An 18,820-nucleotide genomic window follows, 5' to 3' on the forward strand; every position below is an offset into this window, starting at 1 on the left:
ATAATTGAACCCCTCTCTGATCCAAATTTTCCTCAAAAATGAAGCCTAATATCTTGCCAGATTGTTAGTAGGAAAATGAAATAGTAATGATCACTTTGAAGATTAGCAGAATACACATTAATTCAGAAAAACTAAACATAAAAAAATTAGCATATTAAAAATGAAAAGTATCATAAGAGTTTGTTTTTGATGTGTTTTCTTTCACCACTGTAATAGGTGGTGCCCTGTATGTACAGTGGCAAGGCATTCTCTTCCATTCCTTCATCACTGTCTACATCCTATTTTTTTCATTTTTCATTTTGTCTTCAAAAAAGTTTTAGATCACAGAAAAGTCACATATACAATATAGGGGACTCCCATATACCCAACATCAAACCCTTTACCCCTTCCCCAGCAATGATCTTTTTACATGTGGATGTTATATTTGGTACAACTGATGTACAGATATTGAAACGTAGATACTAAACATTGTTACATTTTGGTTACTGTTATTATTTATATTTTAGACTTTATACTTTTCTACAGTTTTAGTTACATTTTGGTTTACATTATGGTTTACATATAAGACTATACAGTTTTATAAATTTTTGGTGAAATTTAATATAGGCTAAAGCCATCATTGTATTATCTTGTGGAACACTTCCGTTGCTCCCCAGTTAGCTCCTCTTGCATCTACTCTATTGCTCTCTCCCCCTCTCTTCAGGAACCAGAGTGACAACCAAATTTCACTGCTTAAAGGACCAGATTCATAGATACTTGCAACAATGCTGAGAGCTTTACACACTAGACTGCCCTCCCCAATTGGGAGCCACCAATGCTTTTGAGAGACACCCTTCTCTCTGTATGAGAACATCAGGCCTTGCCAGGATGGGGCTACAACACATTCCTGCTCATTGTAGGGGTCTCCACCCAATGATATAACACACTATGGCAAGATGAGCACTCACATACTCCCTATAAGCCTACCCCAGGTACACCCTGTGCCAGATGCCACCATCAAACACATTAAATATTTGAAAGAGTTTAAACAAGATTAGTGTTAGTTCTTTCTCAAATGTTTGGTTAAATTCATCTGTGTAGCCAGCTGACCCAGGACATTTCTTAGTATGGAGGTTTTTAATGACTGAATCTATCTTTACTTGTGATTGGTTTGTTGAGATCATCAATTTCTACTTTTGCCAGTGTAGGCTGCTTATGGATTTCTGATAATTTGTCCATTTCCTTTAAATTTTCCTTCTTGTTGACATATAGTTTTTCAAAATATCCTCTTATGATTGTCTTTATTTCTGTGGCATCAGAAATGCCACAGATATCTCCTTTCTCATTTCTTATTTTCTGTGTTTGCATCTTCTCTTTTTTTGTTAGTATAGCTAAGGGTTTTTCCATTTTATTGATCTTCTCAAAGAAACCACTCTTTTTGTTAATTTTTTGTAGTACTTTTTAATTTCATTTAGTTCTGCTCTGATCTTTGTTACTTCTTTCTTTCTTCTTCTTGTGGGTTAGTTTGTTCTTTTTTTAGTAATTCCTCCAAGTTTGCTGTTAGTTTTTCGATGTTAGCTCCTTCTTTTTTGATGTATGAATTTATGACTATGAATTTCCTTCTCATTACAGCTTTTCTCCATCCCATAAGTTTTGATATGTTGTGTTGTCCTTTTCATTGGTTTCAAGGTAGTTACTGATTTCTTTGGAGATTTCCTTCTTGACCCACAGTTTGTCTAAGAATGTGTTGCATAATGTCCCTATCTTTGTGCCTAATCTTGTTCTCTGGCCCTTGCAGATTTCCAGCTTCATTCCACTGTTGTCAGAAAAATTATTTTGTATGATTTCCATCTTTCTGAATTCATTTAGTCTTTGTGACCTAACATGTTGTCTATCTTGGAGAATGAGCCAATGTGCACTTGAGAAGAGTGTATATTCTGCTGTATTTGGGTGTAACATACTGTATATGTCTATTAAGTCCAGATCCTATAATGTATTACTCAACGTCTTGGATTCTTTATTGACTCTCTGCTGAGATGATTTATCCAATGTGTGATGATGGAGTATTAAAGTCCCACACTATTTTAGAGGCATCTATTTCTTCACTTAAGTTTTTCCAGTGTTTTGCCTCATGTGTTTGGAGGCACCCTGGTTAGGGGTGTAAATGTTTATAATTGTTCTTTCCTCTTGAAAGATTACTAATATATGGTGTCCATCTTTGTCTCTCACAATAGTTTTGCATTTAAAGTCTATTTTGTCTGATATTAATATAGCTACTCCTGCCCTTTTTTGTTTATTGTTTGCTGGTAAGCTTGTTTTCTAGCCATTCACATTCAGTCTCCTTGAATCCCAGGGTCTGCAATGGGTTTCTTTTAGACAGCATATAGATGGATCACATTTCCTTATAAATTCTGAAAATCTGTGTTTCTTGAAAGGTGAGTTTAGTCCATTGACATTCACTGTTATTACTGTCAATGAATTACTTACATTAGACATTTTCTTTGGATTTGTGTATTTCATATGTTGCTTTTATTTTTCTTTTTGTCCTTTTAGTTCTTACATTCTCCTACAACACTGTCTGTCCTGTTTTCTTTTCTTTCCTCCTGCAGAACTCCCTTTATTTCTTGAAGGGCAGGTTTATTGTTGACATAATCTCTTAGTTTCTGTTTATCTTTGAATATTTTGAACTCTCCATCATTTTTGAATTCCAGCTTTGCTGGATAGAGTATTCTTGGCTGGAAATTTTTTTTCTTTTTGTACCTTGACTATATCATACCACTGCCTTATTGCCTCCATGGTTTCAGATGATAAATCAGCACTTAATCTTATGGAGCTTCCCTTGTATGTGATCTTTTTTCTTGCTGCCTTCAGTATTTTTGTTTTGTGCATTGGGTAATTTGAGAAGTATATGTCTTGGTGTAGGCATGTTGGGATTTATGAGTTTGGGGCATGCTGCACTTCCTGGACAGGTACATCCATGTCCCTAATTGGTTTGGGAAGTTTTCTGCCATTATTTCCTCCAACCCCCCTTCTGTCCCCTCTTCTTTCTCTTTTCCTTCTGGGATGCCTATAATGCATATATTTGTGCATTTTCTGTTGTCATTCAAATCCCTAAGTCCCTGCTGGATTTTTTCTATCATTTTACCTATCAATGCTACCATCTATTTGATTTCAGATGTATTGTCTTCCACATCACTAATTCTTTCCTCTGCCTCTTCAAATCTGCTGTTATTTGCTGAGCATGCATTTTTGATCTCTTGGATTGTGCCATTCATCGCCATCATATCTGTTCTTTTTGTGTATTTTTACAATTTCTGCTGTATTCTCTCTAAGTGTTTTCTTAATATCCTTAATCTCTTCCTTCACTTCATTATGTTGGACCATGATATTTGTTTTGAGAGCTTTGATTGTTTCTTCAATGATCTCCTCTTCCTGGTTTTTCTTTTGTTCATTGGATTGGGCCATGTCTTCCTGGTTATGGGTATCATATGTAATTTTTTGTTTTTGTCTCATCATCATTTTATCCTTATGGGTTTGTTCAGTTGATTAGCTTCTCCCTTTATTCTCATGGTTTATTTAGGTACTGTTTTTGTGTTTGTGTTAAGTCATGTCTTTGGCACTTTTGTTACTGGATTTTATTTAGGTTATTTGACTGTGCTGCAGAAATGAATTTCAAGAGCACTTCAGGTGAGTTAGGACAGTAATTTCTTCAGGCAGGGAGGGATGAGAAATGGTAAAAAAATAACAGAGCAGGAGTGGCAGGTAGAGAGAAAGGGACTGAAAAGTGATAAACAGTGCTGATTTACAGGCTACAATCTCCCATTATAGGTTAAAATTGCCCAACTTTACTTGTGTGGTCTCATGGCAGAGGAAAAATGGTGAGAACAGTGCAGAGGGCAGGAACAGGTCCACAGGTGAGAGCACTCATGAGAAAGAGAGCTTAGTCCTGTTGCTGGCCTTGCTGAACTGTTGATTATTCCACCCCTTTGCTAATGGCAGGGGAGGAGTTCCAGCTGTTTACCATTTTCATTACTTATTTCTCCCATCAATCTCCCAGGAAGGACCAATAATAACGTTTTTGGGGAATATCTGGGGCTTCTCCTGGCTTCCAGAAGAAGTCCTCTTTTGAGTGGCAGAATTTTGGGGAGGGTCTTCCTGCAGCCATCTTGGGATTATTGATGTTCTCTTGGACTTCTTGCCAGGTTCCAGAGCTGTCTGTTGATTCCCAATCTTATTGTCCTCCTTCATTCCCCCATCAGTGTTTACACCTTGAATCTTAAAAGTGATGAAGGGAGATGATCTTTCTTGTGTACCTACTTCTTGCTTGTTAGGGTCAATAAGACCCTACCTGACAAGGTGTAAAACCCTCCTGCTGAGCTAAGATGGAGTTGAAGAAGGACAGCCACCACACCATGGAGCCTGGAGTGCTTACAACTGAAAGTGGGAGGATTGCACCTCTGAGCCTCCTCTTGACATAGAGGTATAATGGACACAACCAATCCAATGTCCACATAGAAAAGGTGGCATTGGATTGGGAAAAGTGGACATGGTGGCTGATGGGTATGGGGAAAGGCAGGAAGAGATGAGAAGGGGAGGCGTCTTTGGGACATGGAGCTGCCCTGGATGGTGCTTCAGGGGCAATCACCGGACATTGTAAATCCTCACAGGGCCCACTGGATGGAATGGGGGAGAGTATGGGCCATGATGTGGACCATTGACCATGAGGTACAGAGGTGCCCAAAGATGTACTTACCAAATGCAATGGATGTGTCATGATGATGGGAATGAGTGTTGCTGGGGGGGGAGAGGTGGGGTGGGGGTGGTGGGGTTGAATGGGACCTCATATATATATATATTTTTTTAATATTATTACAAAGTCAAAAAAAAAAAAAAAAACCCCTCCTGCTAGTCTACCTTGGTTGGAGGAAGATGGATCTGGCATCCTCAGCAAAACTGGATGAAGTTCCCATATGGCTAAGATGTCGATTCTGGAAGAAATAGAGTTGATTATAGTTTTGAAAATATATGGTCCCACTGAGAGGATACTGGGCCACAGAAGTAGAAAAGGCTAGCTGCCTGCAAAGTCTGTATTTTTTTGAAGTTGGTAGGAAAGCATTCTTGCATGTGACCGGGAAGAGGCATTTCCATTTTAGTTAAGTTAAAGGAGATGAAAAGAGGCAAGGTTTCTTAAAGGGGTGTCTGGTTTGCCCTCCCCCTGGTAATAGACATTTGGGCTAGAGTTAGAAGGAACAGCTGATTTTGACACAGATGCTACTTAGCTTTTTATCCTGAAGAGGTATTTCAGGCCATCCAGTGACTGGCATTCATACATCCCATCAGATGCTTCCTGTTAGCTGGCACTTTCTTGGGGAGCTGAATTTACTTAGGATTAGTGCACCAAACTGGAAATTCCTTTAATTTTAATAGCTGTGGGAATGTCCAGAACTACAGAGTAAAGTTCTTTATATTTTGGCTGTAATTGAGAATGAGGCTCATTTTCTTGTTGAGTTTTGATCTGAACCTGGTTTGCAGGTTCTGGGTGAGGAAAGGTTGTTTCTGAACTATCTCAAAGGGGCTAAGTTGAAATGCATCTTATCTGCTTCATTTGTTATTTCCCTTCTAGATGGCAAATACTTAGCCCTCATAGGATAGCATGTGAATCTGCCAGTCCTCCCCAGGGTATGAGTGGGATAGGTTCTGGAATAAGGGCTAGGAGGGAGACATGGGCTCTGCATGGTTATTATTTTTTTCTTTTTCTTTATTTTATTTTATTTTATTTTGTCTTTATTTGTTTTTTAATATTACATTCAAGAAATATGAGGTCCCCAAATACCCCCCACCCCCCTTACCCCACTCCTCCCCCCTTAACAACAATCTCCTCCATCATCATGAGACATTCATTGCATTTGGTGACTACATTTCTGAACACTGCTGCACCTCATGGTCAGTGGTCCACATCATAGCCCACACTCTCCCACGTTCCACCCAGTGGTCCATGGGAGGACATACAATGTCCAGTAACTGTCCCTGCAGCATCACCCAGGACAACTCCAAATCCCAAAAACGCCTCCACATCTCATCCCTTCCTCCCATTCCCTACCCCCAGCAGCCACCATGGCCACTTTTTCCACACCAATGCCACATTTTCTTTGATTACTAATCACAGTAGTTCATGAATAGATTATCAGTAAATCCACTATAATCCATACTCTATTCCTCCATCCTGTGAACCTTGGAATGGTTGTGTCCACTCCACATCTATATCAAGAGGGTGCTTAGATTCCACATGGATGCTGGATGCAATCCTCCTGCTTTCTATTGTAGGCACTCTTGGCTCCATGGTGTGGTGGTTGACCTTCTTCAACTACATCTTAGCTGAGTGGGGTAAGTCCTATAAACCAGAGTGTAGGAGCTGAAGTCTGTTGAGGCTCAGGGCCTCGCTATCACATGGTCAGTCCGGAGATTCAGGTTCCCTGGGTATATATTAAACCCCAGCACCAACTACAGTTCTGGTAAAAGTAACAGGAGAGGCTTGTGAACAGAGATCACATCTGAGTCCAGCTCCATCACACAGATACACAAACTCCAAAGTAGGGCCAACTGACGTGGCACTGAACTCCATCTGCCATGACCATAGAACCTGTGGGTCTCTGTAGCCCTTAAAAGAACCAATACCCAGGGTTGTATCTACTTTATCTGTCTCTGGGGCTCTGCTGAGGTGTGCATAAGGGCACACCTCCCGGCTGATACCTCCCGGCTCTTTTTGGAGACTCATAGCTATATAAACTCATTTGTCCTTTCCATTTCCCCCTTGATTCAGGTCAAAAAGCATTTTTAACCCCTTGTATTATATGTAGATTGAGATATTCTGCTGGTCCGAGTTGACCCTTTTATTCAAGGTCATTTTCTAGTTACATCATCAGCTGGTACTTGGTAGTAATCGGCGCCAGGGAGGCTCATCCACGGGAGTCATGTCCCACTCAGGGGGGAAGGCAACACATTTAATTGTATAGTCAAAAATATACCACAATGTAAACACAAATGTTACCTTGTTTGAAAGCTATTGTCTAAATATCTGTACATCAGTGTCAGTAAATATAGTATGAATATGTGAAAAGATTATTGCTGTGGAAGGGAAAAGGTTTTATGTTGGATATATGGGAGTACTGTATATTGTATATATGAATTACTGTGATCTAAAACTCTTGTGAAGATAAGCTTAATAATTAAAAAAAGAAAAGAAAAAGATAGGATGTAGCACTGAGGAAAAGACGTAAGTAATTGCCTTGCCAGTTTGCGTACAGGGCAACACTTATTGCAGTGATGGAAGGCAAAACATCAAAAACAAAGCTTTTGCATTTTTAAATTTTTTGATACCCCAATTTATTTTTACCTTAATTTTTCTAAATTAATATGTATTCTATATCTAACCTTTAAACTCATTGCAGTATTCCATTTTACTGTTATTGGAACCTGGCGATATATTGTGCTTCATTCTTAAGGAAGTTTTGGATCACAGAGAGGTTCAACAGTGGCAGGGGAGGAATACTGGTCTGGGATGTTATTGACAGGGGACACATGGTTGGCAGGGAGTTCTCCAGGGCATATATGCAGGGTACATAAATTTGTTTGGATATTTTCATAGTGGATACAATTAAAACAACAACTGAGGGAGTGCTGAGTTCCTAGCCAGGGGAGCTCTATCACAGTCCCTAAAGGAACAGCAACAACCCCCCAAGTGCAATGGCAAAGACCAAAAAAAAGAAGGAAGGTCCAACAATGAGTCCTTGATACTAATGACTGTGCTTATGAACCTCTGTACCTGAAATAAGAACAAGGCCTAGAGCTGCAGGATGCCTAAGAGTTACCTCCTGAGACCTCCATGTTGCTCAAATGTGGCCAGTCTCGAAGCCAAACTCAGCATGTATATGCATGTTTATTAACTACTTAGAAAATGGAGTTTATCAGGACTTTTAACATGTTCAGTGTTTTTCTGCATATGATCTAGAGTAGATCTAGATATATGCCTGTAATCATCAGGCATATATCTAGAATAGGAGATCTAGGTACAGTACTTAATACTAATTAATGTACTTCCCCAATGCATACATTTTTCTTTGAGCTGTGATTTAGATTTAAAGTTTAGGTTTGTAATACCTTACATGTTATCATTCCATGGGAGCAGGTCATAATGTGTTTAAGTTCTACTCACAGTGCTCTGGTGATCATTGCTCCACTTGGTATCTTCTTCACACAGTGAGCAAGCTGCAGCACCTTTGACCCTAGAGAAAAGCTAGGAAAGTATGTTCCAGTATTCCACCAGCCTGGTGCGTAGGACCCTTTGGCACTATGAAGCAGTGCCAGTCTGGATGCAATATCCATTGTATATTTGGCTATACCAAGCCATCATTGGCTGCTGCATGAGTTTGAAATTGCAGTGTAGTCTCCATCAACTTCAGGAGCACAACCAGAGATGTAGATACCTTTATTATTATAGGAGTCAGTGACCAACTTAGCCAATAACTCAAATGGAGAGGCAACTTGCAGTATATTGAAGGCCTGGTATGACAGCACAAGAGAGTTTGAAAATACTGAAGCCTATCTCTTGATTTTTATACACCTTTTAAACACTTCCAGTGCAATGTGTTACATATCAAATGAACTTTTTATTACTTTGCTTCTTACTTTTACACTTTTAACATGAAGACATTAATTACACAGGTATTTTACTTGAGCAGTAGAGGGAAAACTCCTTCTTCCATTTTTTTAAAAAGTGGAAACTGAAAATTCCTAATGGAATCAAGGTAACTTTTCATTACCACCACTTGAATATGCACATTGAGGTGACTTCCAGAAAGGTTTCATTGCTATGAAGTTACTTTTTGCAGTTAATATCAATTTAGGTTTCCAATTCATAATGGCTTCTTAGACCTAGCCATTTAAATGTTTCAGTTTGGAAGATGCTTTCACAAACTCTTTATAATTTACCACAACTACACAGACTGGTTAATTTACCATAGATTACAATTATCAACCAATGGAACAAATAGAGTTTGACACAGAAATACAGGACTCACTTATCATTTTCATTCTTACAAAATGTTTAACTGTAAGATAACATTTAAAAGACTTTTTTGAAGGCTCCTTTTCATTACTCTTATTTGCACTGTGACCATGCAGTTTTGCACAAGAATATGTTCTTTAATTAATGACTTATAACTAAAATGTTTTAATTCTTTCATACAATTTTCCTTTGCTTTAGAGCTTTATTTTTTACTTTGACTTTAGCATACCTTGGATGAGCAAGATTAATTTTATGTATATTCCCTGAGGCTTTCTAAGCTTCAGAGAAACTGGTTCTCTCATGAATTGCCACTTTTAGGAACCCCAACAGTCAAGGCAGGAGGCCTCCTTCACTTCCCAGTGCTTGGAGATAACAGGACTCTGGTGACTGCTGAACTGGATGAGTGGACATTCAACCCCGAGGGTCAAGAATTCCACCAGGCAGCAATTTAGTCCACACTTGGAGCATGAGAGAAAGCAGGGTCACTAATACCAGTAGGACAGAAGATAGGGATGTCTCAAGTTTGCTTTCCCCTGAGCCATAGGGCAGAAACTGTTATGACGTAGCCATAAGCAAAGGCAGGGAGTGAGGCTAGGTTGGAAGTGACTATAAACGAAGGTAAGGTTAGTTTAGAATTTGCATTTATAATAGTAGGTTTAGGCTAAATTTACGCAATTACAGTTTCAGTTATCATCCTTCTGTTTCATTATATAAAAGCATTTATAAATGATCCTAGCTCTTAGTTACAGTTTCTAGGAAGTTTTTACTTTAAGGCGAACAGGGTACCTTTATTAACTAAGCCATAAGAATTTTATTAATAACAACTTTGTGAAGTTTTTCTGCTTTTCTGACAATTAAATAAATCCCACTTGTGATTTATGCATTATATCCACTAGCAAGACAGTATAGATATTCAAAGACTCATTTTTACGCTACCTTTCACTGTTACCCAATTTGTAACAGGTGAACCCCAAATCTGATTACCTAGGCACAAGCAAACTGACAAAATTAAACATAGATTTCAAAGTTGAATACAAAGTTACGCATTGATTAAAACAAGAGAGAATTTTATACCCTTTACATTTCGAGGAACACTTCTATCTTAATTGATGGCACCTGAAGTTTCTTATTTTTTAGGAGAGTTTTAGTAACTGGTCTGGATCCTGGATCTTGATCTTTATTCACACATTTTATAGGCACAACTGAGGTTAAACTGAGAAGGCTGTTTCTAAAATGGGGCTAATTGAAGTTTGAGGTTTATTTCATTTCTTTAAGGAGACATGACATGAGGTTTCTGGGCCTCAGATCTATCTGTTCTCTTTTCTTACACTGGTTTAACTGGAATTCAGGGTTTCAAACTGAGGCTGCTCTTGGCTATACTGTGGTCATGTAGACCAACAGTTGGCAGAATTTCCTGATTCTTGAGAAGACACTTCTATGGGGAATTTACTGGTGGGCAAGAGACCATGCCCTTTATTCTAGGAAGAACGAAGAAGCACCTTTTATGTGACCAATCTGGTGTCCCAGTGTCTAGTCTGACTAAAACATTCACCACTTCACATAATTTGGAGCTGATGCTCTGTCCCAGTGTCCTGAGAAATTCAATTTTCATAGCCTGCCTGGCTTACAGTCATCCCTGTTCATGACCTAGGTCCTGGGGGATATCTGATGCTTCCTCCAGTAATCAGATCAATGCACCCAAGCTAAATTTGTGGGAGACTGAGCAGTGGCCCCAAACCAAAGTGCCTGAAATGTCTGTCTCAGGGGATATTTGGCTGCTCTCTAAATGAATGGGCCCAGGGAATGAGGGCCATTCAGTTTACTGCTCTGGTTCTCAGCACCCCTGACCAATTCAGGGTCCTAGACCAACTGCACAGTTACCCAAGCAGAAGTTCCTGAGTTAAATCTCAGGAAATGTTTGGCTGTTCTCTGATTACCTCCACCCCAGGGAATCACAGAGCCCCTTCCACTGGGCATTCCCAGGGTCATTCTGGACTTGGGAGACAGGCTGAATAGATTTCAGTGTGAAGCTACCAAGCCGAATAGTGTTTCTTACTTGAATATTGCTCCTGAGAAGGGGCAAAAAGCTTCTTCCTATTCTTACAGAGGTCCTTAAAGCTATCCTAGTTTTATGACACTGTTTGATAGTTTCCCAGTTAAACCAGCCATCAAAAGGCCATTAAGTGATTAGAGATTAATTTCTCTAGCTAACAGGCCTTAGGGCACTGAGGCAATAGTTGCCTTGCTAAACAAAGCCACTTTCCATTTTCACAGTTTTAAAGACATACCAAAGTATTCTAACACAAACCTGTAAAGAGAAATTCAGTGGCAAGAAGTAGAGAGGTAAAACATGTAAAATTTAGTTATGCAAAGGTATCCTGTGACAGCCCTGGGGAAGGGAACTCCCATGGGATCCATTTTGGCTCTGACTGCCTGGAGGGCCTCCAAAGGCAAGGACCCAGTGGGAGGAATAAGCCCTCAAGGCTTTCTGCCATTGACTTGCTGCCTCTAGGGGAGAGGCATGGAGAAGGCAACAGTAGGCAGGCCCAAGGGCAGAGAACCTGGCTGCTAAAAGGGCTTGGAAAAGAAGCTGTTTCCAGGGCCCAGTGCTTTGCCAGGGAACCTCTGTCTTGGAAGGGCTGTGATTTAAACCACTGCCCTATCACCCAGCCATCCTGGCTGGGGTCAGATTTCACAAGCCTGGGTGTGTGGCAAGGACACAGAGAATTTCTGAGCCCTGGCTCCTTCCCTCCTGGGATTATATCCTTTGGGGGCTCAAAGGTGAACGTGTTTAAAATGGAGAACCAAAGGAAGGCATCAAACATGCTGTAGGCCATAGTTTCACCAGTAAACTCCTGGCTGCCTTGCCAAATATGTTACTGGATTTTATTTAGGTTCCTTGACTTTGCTGCAGAAATGAATTTCAAGAGCACATTGGATGAGTTAGGCCAGTAATTTATTCAGGAAGGGAGGAACAAGAAATGGGAGAAAATAACATCAGGGGTCCCGGGTAGAGAGGAAGGGGCTGAAAAGTGATAAAGAGGGCTGATTTATAGACTACAATTTCCCATTATAGCTTATAAATGCCCAAGTTTATTTGCATGGCCACTTGGGAGAGGAAAAATAGTGAGAGCAGTATGCAGAGGGCAGGAACAGGTCCACAGGTGAGACAGCCTGGCACTGGCCTTTTTGAACTGTTGGTTATGCCTTTGTTAATGGCAGGGGAGGAATTCCAGCTATTTACCATTTTGATCACTTATTTCTTCCATTAGTCTCCCAGGAGGGCCCATGGACAAGTCCTTGGGAATATCTGGGGCTTCTCCTGGCTTCTGAATGAAGTCTTCCTCTGAGTGGCAGAATCTTGGGGAGGGTCTTCCAGCAGCCTGGTACTGTCTTCCTGCACTTCTTGCCAGGTTCCAGGTCTGTCTACTGATTCCCTATCTTATAAGCCTGCTTCACTTTGTTCCTTTTATTCTATTTCCTTGTTATGTAAGTTCCCTTGAAGGAAAAAGATTAGGGCCAGGGAAAGCAAAAGAGGTAAGAAAAGAAAATGTGTAAAAGCTGTATTGATACTAAATGTCAGCAGAAGAACCATGTAAGACCTAGGAGAATGAATATTAAACTCATGGAAGCTGTGTAGAGTTATAACAATAAAAAAGTGGAGTACCTACAATGAGATGGGAATCTGAATATGGAGAAAAATATAGTATGAATTAATAGGCCAGTGTTCTCAGGAGAGAGGGAAAGAGAAAATAAAGGACAGTAACATAAAGAGTAAATAAAAGGTAGAAAACAAAATAGAGGTGTTAGAAATAAAAAGCCAGAAAAATTGAGAGCTAAACAAAGCAATAGAATGTGAGAGTAACAACGGAAGATGGAAGATAGAAAGATGTAAAGGAAAGGGGATAGCACTGGTAGACAAAATCAGTACACAAAGAAGAAGAAATAGAGGCTGAAGAAGCACAGCAAACAAGAAACATTGCCTGCAACACCTAATTTTAAAAAAAGGAAAAAAAAGTGTTGTGGGGAAATAAAGAGGAAGGCAAGACAAGAAAACAAAAATAAAAAATACCAGGCAAGCCTTCAAGCAGGGAGTCCTCTTTGCAACTGAATAAAATGCTTAAGAATCTGTCCTTCTACCTTTCTCTCTTCCTCACTTCTCTCTCCCAGCAGAAAGCCTGTGTGAGATTCAAATGGGACCCTATAGAAACAACTCACCGCAGAAAATAATGACTCTCAGTCTCTTTGAGAGCTAGCGCCCACACCTTGCTGGGATCCCTAAATACACTATTGGAAGCCTACCATATATGTCCTACTGTCCCCTTGCACAGGACTAGTTACCTGACTCCACCTTCTCCCAGACCGTTTCCCTATCCCAGGGCATTCATGGAAATCTGCCTTAGCAGATTCACCTCTCCTCTCTTCCTAGGCTCCTCCCAAGCCAGCTGGCATGCTCCTCCAAGCTCAAAAAAGGGGTCACGCAATTGAACCTGTCTCCTTGGGCCCCTCTGCACCCCTCACCAGAACCCTTCCACTCTTGGAGTTTGAGACTGGCAGGCTGGAGGAATGCCAGGGTTCAGGAAGGACTGGGTTCAGGGAACATGGGCTTGGCGAATGTGGGCTCAGAAACATGGGTTCAGGGAACACGGGGTACAGGGAATGTGGGGTTTGGGGAATGCAGGCTTGGGGAATGTGGCTTAAGGGATCACGGGTTTAGAGAACAAGACGCTTGGAAATGGTGCCGTGTGATCTGTAGTGTTCAGGGAATGCTGTGGCTATTGGCCCTGGGTGAAACATTTAGCCTTCCCACAGCTTCAGTCACAAGTCCCAGAAAATCATGGTTTTACCTTGAGCAAGCACTCCTTTTGTCACACTCTCTCCAGACCAATGTCCAGAAACCTCCTGCTTTTAGGTTCCCAAAACAGCTCACTTGGGCAGGATTGTCTCATTTACTTCAAAGACATCATAAAAAGTCTCTTTAGCATACATATTGATATTAGCAGTCTCTTCAAAGCACTGTAGGTCTTTTCTTCCAAGCATCTCACAGTTCCTCCAAAAAATAGCCCTTATCCATTTATAAAACCATTCTAGCATCTTGGTAATTGCAAAAGCACTACTCTGCTCCTAGGTACCAAATTCCGTAAAGGGGTGTAAACGGGTGCTGATGCAAAATACCAGAAATCGGTTTTTATAATGGGTATTTATTTGGGATAGGAGCCTACAGATAACAGGCCATAAAGCATAAGTTACTTCCCTCACCAAAGTCTACTTTTATGCGTTGGAGCAAGATGGCTGGTGATGTCTGCAAGGGTTTTCAGACTTCCTGGGTTCCTCCCTTCCAGGGTCTTGCTTCTCTCTAGTTTCAGAGTTCCTCTCTTCCCAGGGCTTGCTTCTTCCTGGTTTCAGGGTTCCTTTCTTCCTGGGGCTTACTCCTCTTTCCTCTGTGGGCTTACTTCCTGGGTCTCCAACTTAAGGATTCAGCATCAAACTCCAACATCAGAAACCCTCAACTCTATCCTTTTCCATGTCTCTGATCTGTGAGTCCCCATCTACCAAGGGGTGGGGACTCAATGCCCTAATGACATGGCCCTAATCTTAATCACATGCCCAGGTACTGACCAGATTACAAAACCCAGTATCTATTTTTGGAATTCATAACCATATCAGACTGCTACAGTGGCTTTGTCAAATATCAGTTGGCTCTATATGCAAGGATATGTATCTATCAGAAGTCTCAGTTCTGTTCCATTGCCCAGTATGTCTATCTTTTTTACAATACCATGCAGTTTTGACCACTGTAGCTTTGTAATATGTTTTAAAGTCAGGTAGTGTGACTCCTCTGATTTTGTTTTTCTTTTACAATATATCTTTTGCTATTTGGGGCCCCTTGCCTTTCCAAGTAAATTTCATAGTTAGCTTTTTCTTTTCGGTAAAATATGCTATGGCATTTTTTATTGACACCACATTAATCTATAAATCAGTTTAGATAGGATAGACATCTTAATGATGTTTAGTCTTCCTATCCATGAACAGGGAATGCTCTTTCATTTGTGTAGGTCTTCTTTGATTTACTTTAACAGTTTTGTGTAGTTTTCTACATTTATATCTTTAATTAAAATATTCCTACATATTTGTTTCTCTTAGTTGCAATTGTAAATTAAAATTTTTTCTTGATTTCCTCCTGATTGTTTATTATTGTACAATAATGCTACTGATTTTTGCACATTGATCTTATAGCCTGCCAATTTATCAAACTTATTTATTAGCTCTAGAAGCTTTGTTGTAGATTTCTGAGGGCTTTCTATGTATATGATTTTATCATCTGTAAATAGTGAAATTTTTAGCTCTTACTTTACAATTTGGATACCTTTTATAACTTTTTCTTCTCTGTATGCTTGAGCAAGTACTTCTAATACAATGTTAAATAAGAGTGGTGAAAGGGGGCATCCTTGTCTTGTTCCAGACCTTAGAGGGAAGTTTTTTAGGATTTCACCATAAAATATGATGTTGCTTACTAGTTTTATAAATAGAACCTTTATCATATTAAGGAAGTTTCCTTCTACTCTTATCATTTGAAGTATTTTTTTTAATCAGGAAAGGATGCTATATTTTGTCTAATGCTTTTTCTGCATCTATGGACATGATCCTGCACTTTTATTTTCTGTCTGTTTATGTAGTGTAGTACATTGATTTTCTTATGTTGAACTGTCCTTGCTTACCAGGGATGAAACCCACTTGGTCATGGTGTATAATTCATTTGCTATATTGTTGAATGTGACTACCATGTATTTTGATCAGTATTTTAGCATTTAGGTTCATTAGAGATTTGGGGCCATAGTTTTCCTTTCTTGTGGCATATTTGTTTGGCTTTGGTAGTAGGGTGATTTAGGCAGCATAGAATAACTTAGGCAGTGTTCCCTCATCTATATTTTAGAAGGGTTTAAGCAGGAATCATGTTAGTTCTTTCCAGAATATTTGGTAGAATTTACTTGTGAAGCTTTCTTGTCCAGGGTTCTTCTTTGTTGCAAGGTTTTTGATGACTAATTCTAGGCTATTATTTGTGATTCATTTGTTGGGTTCATAATTTTCTTCTTTCATCACTGTAGGCTGCTTGTGTGTTTCTAGGAATCTGTCCACTTCTTTTAGATTATCCATCTTGTTGGCTTACAATTTTTAAAAATATCCTCTTATTATCCTCTTTATTTTTCTGGGGTCAGTGGTGATATGCCCTTCCTCGCTTCTTAGTTTATGTATTTGCATCTTCCCTCTTTGTTTGTTGTTGTGGTTGTTGTTAGTCTAGGTAAGGGTTTGTCAATTGTATTAATCTTCTCAAGGAACCAGCTTTGGTTTTATGTATTCTAGTGCATTCCTATTTTCAATTTCATTTATCTCTGCTGTAATCTTTTTTTCCCCTTCTTTCTACTTTCTTTGTGGTTAGTTTGTTGTCCTTTTTCTAATTCCTCCAGGTGTGCTGTTCTTTGCTTTTAGCTCTTCTTTTTTTAACATAGACTTTTACAGTTATGAATTTCTCTCTCAGTACTGCTTTTGATGCACCTCATATGTTTTGATATGTTTTGTTGTCATTTTCGTTTGCTTCAGTATATATTCATATATTTTGTGATTTCCTCCTTGACTAACCAGTTGTCCAAGAGTATGTTAACTTCCATTATCTTTGTGCTTAATCTCTTTTTCTGCCCCTAACAGCTTTTCAGCTTCATTCCATTGTGTTCAGAGAAATTACTTTGTATGATTTAAACCTTTCTGAATTTATTGAGAGTTGTTCTGTGGCCTTTCATCTGGTCTATTCTGGAGAATGTCCATGTGTATTGTTCTGTATATGTATAATATTTCCAGATCCTGTAATATATTTTTCAGATCCTCTGTTTTTCAGTTGTTCCTCTGTCAGGATGCTCTGTCTAATGGTGATAATTGTGTATTAATGTGCCTTAGTATAATTGTAGAGGCATCTACTTCTCTACTTATTTTTTCCATTGTTTGCCTCATGTATTCTGGTTTGTGCAAAAATGTTTATGATTGTTCTTTCTTCTTGATAGATTACCCATTTTATTAATATATATATAGTGTCCTTCTTTGTCTCTTACAATAGTTTTGCATTTAAAGTCTACTTTGTATGACATTAGGATTGCTACTCCTGTCCTTTTCTGGTTATTGTTTGCATGTAAAATTGTTTCCCAACCATTTACTTTTAGCCTCCCTTTGTCCCTGGGTCTAAGGTTAGTTTCTTGTAGACAGCCTATAGATGGGTCATATTTCCTTGTACATTCTGCCAATCTATGTGTTTTGATTGGAGAGTTTAATCCATTAACATTCAGTGATATTACTTTCATTAGCTATATTTTCTCTTGGTTTATACATTCCATATTTTGTTTTTATTTCTATTTTTTCTTTTTAGTTTTTCTTACACTCTCCTCCAACTCTCTCCATCCTGATTTTTTCCTTTCAGTCTGCAGAATTCCCTTTAGTATTTCTTTTTTTTATTCATTTTTTAAAAAATATTACATTCAAAAAATGAGGTCCCCATTCACCCCCACTGCCCCCACCTCACCACTCCCCCCACAGTAACACTCTCTCCCATCATCATGACACATCCATTGCATCTGGTGAGTACATCTCTGGGCATCGCTGCACCCCAAGGCCTGTGGTCCACACCATAGCCCACACGCTCCCACGTTCCATCCAGTGGGCCATGGGAGGACATACTATGTCTGACAATTGTCCCTGGAGCACCACTTAGGACAACTCCAAGTCCTGAAAATGCCTCCACATCTCATCTCTTCCTCCCATTCCCCGCATCCAGCAGCCACCATGGCCACTTTTTCCATACCAATGCCACATTTTCTCGATTATTAACCACAATAGTTCATGAATAGAATATCATTAAGTCCACTCTAATCCTTACTGTATTCCTCCTTCCTGTGGACCTTGGCTTGGTTGTGTCCATTCCACATCTATGTCAAGAGGGGGCTTAGATTCCACATCGATACTGGCTGCAGTCCTCCTGCTTTCAGTTGTAGGCACTCTAGGCTCCATGATATGGTGGTTGACCTTCTTCAACTCCCTGTTAGCTGAGTGGGGTAAGTCCAATAAATCAGAGTGTAGGAGCTGAAGTCTGTAGAGGCTTAGGGCCTGGCTATCATATTGTCAGTCCAGAGATTCAAATCCCCTAGATATATCTTAAACCCCAGCACCAACTACAATTCCAGTAAAGTATCATGAAAGGCTTGTGAAAAGAGATCACATCTGAGTCCAGCTCCATCATGCAGAAACACCAGCTCCAAAGAAGAGCCAACTGACAGGGCAGTGAATTCCATCTGCCATGACCATAGAATCTGTGGGTCTCTTTAGACTCAAAAGAACCAGTACCTGGGGTTGTATCTACTTTATCTGTCTCTGAGACTCTGCTCAGGTGTGCCTAAGGGCAATCCTTCTGACAACCTCCAGACTCTTCTTTAGAGACTCATAGCCATATAAACTCATTTGTCCTTTCCATTTCCCCCTTACTTTAGGTCAAATAGCATTTTTAACTCCTGTTATTATATGTAGACAGGGATATTCTCCTGGTCCGCGTTGAACCTTTAATTCAAGGTCATTTGCTAGTTACGTCATCAGCTGATACTTGGTAGTGATCCCTCGGTGCCAGGAAGACTCATCCCCGGGTGTCATGTCCCACGCTGGGGGAAGGCATTGTATTTACATGCTGAGTTTGGCTTTGAGACTGGCCACATTTGAGTAACATGGAGGCTGTCAGGAGGGAAC

At 39.8% G+C, this 18,820-nt stretch overlaps 1 protein-coding gene across 14 annotated transcripts in view; it reads left to right on the forward strand.

Moving 5' to 3' along the window:
• Positions 1-18,820, forward strand: part of LOC101411702 (zinc finger protein 596-like) — a 114,784-nt gene that overhangs the window by 36,810 nt on the left and 59,154 nt on the right. For 3 of the 14 annotated variants that reach the window (XM_058307724.2, XM_058307712.2, XM_058307723.2), the window contains exon 3: positions 6,304-6,363. The exons of the other annotated variants lie outside the window; for them this stretch is intronic. The gene's annotated coding sequence lies outside the window, so the exon portion shown is untranslated. The remainder of the gene's footprint in view (positions 1-6,303; positions 6,364-18,820) is intronic. 14 annotated transcript variants of the gene reach the window in all.

The sequence above is a fragment of the Dasypus novemcinctus genome, chromosome 12 (genome assembly GCF_030445035.2).
Source record: "Dasypus novemcinctus isolate mDasNov1 chromosome 12, mDasNov1.1.hap2, whole genome shotgun sequence".
Classification (NCBI taxonomy): Eukaryota; Metazoa; Chordata; class Mammalia; order Cingulata; family Dasypodidae; genus Dasypus; species Dasypus novemcinctus.